The sequence below is a fragment of the Globicephala melas genome, unplaced genomic scaffold (genome assembly GCF_963455315.2).
Source record: "Globicephala melas unplaced genomic scaffold, mGloMel1.2 SCAFFOLD_620, whole genome shotgun sequence".
NCBI classification, from domain to species: domain Eukaryota; kingdom Metazoa; phylum Chordata; class Mammalia; order Artiodactyla; family Delphinidae; genus Globicephala; species Globicephala melas.
In genome coordinates this window covers 10,334-11,044 of record NW_027207778.1, presented here as the reverse complement: position 1 = coordinate 11,044, position 711 = coordinate 10,334, and the positions used below count along the sequence as shown (strand labels likewise).

The 711-nt window shown below is 69.5% G+C and overlaps 1 non-coding gene across 1 annotated transcript; it reads right to left on the bottom strand.

Annotated features, from left to right (window-relative positions):
- Positions 1 to 292: 292 nt before the first annotated feature.
- On the bottom strand, positions 293 to 411 carry LOC132595307 (5S ribosomal RNA). The gene has a single exon (XR_009561461.1). It is a non-coding gene; the product is annotated as a 5S ribosomal RNA (ribosomal RNA).
- Between the last annotated feature and the right edge of the window lie 300 nt (positions 412 to 711).

Below are 711 nucleotides of genomic sequence, written 5' to 3'. Positions count from 1 at the left end.
CCTGCCTTGATTCTCAGCCCCTCAGGAACCCAGGCCCTGACCCATCTCGCCTTTCCCCACAGACAAGCAAGCCAGCTGTGTAGGCACCCATCGCATGTGCATGCGCTGCTCCGTGGATCCCAAGAACCTGTGCTCAAGAGTTTCTTCCCACTTCTGCCATCGCCCAAGCTTCCTGCTCGGGCAGGTAAACCCACCTTGACTACTGCCTGCAGCGGGGCTCGGCGGGGGCGGAGCCGGCGGCCCCCCCGCCGCGGGCGAGTAAAGGAGAAGGCGGGCGGAGCGGGAGGCAAAAAGCCTACAGCACCCGGTATTCCCAGGCGGTCTCCCATCCAAGTACTAACCAGGCCCGACCCTGCTTAGCTTCCGAGATCAGACGAGATCGGGCGCGTTCAGGGTGGTATGGCCGTAGACGGGGGCGGGGGGCCGCGGGCGGCCTCTTGAGGCCCAGTTTCGCTGGCGCTGGCGCCTTAACGCCAGCCTGGCGGCCGGCCCGCCCCGGCAGGGCCCCCTCGCCCGCCCAGGCAGGGGCAACGGAGGTCTCGGGTATCGGGCGGCGGCGGAGGGTTTGGCGACCACCTCCCAGCCCAGGGCGGCCGTGACCCAGCAAACCCTTCGGCGCTTGGCGCCCCGCCCAAGATCCCGCACGTCGCTCACAGGGACGTGGCCCCGGAGGCTTCAGGGCCCGGGGCCCGCGGTCCCTTGGGCATCGGC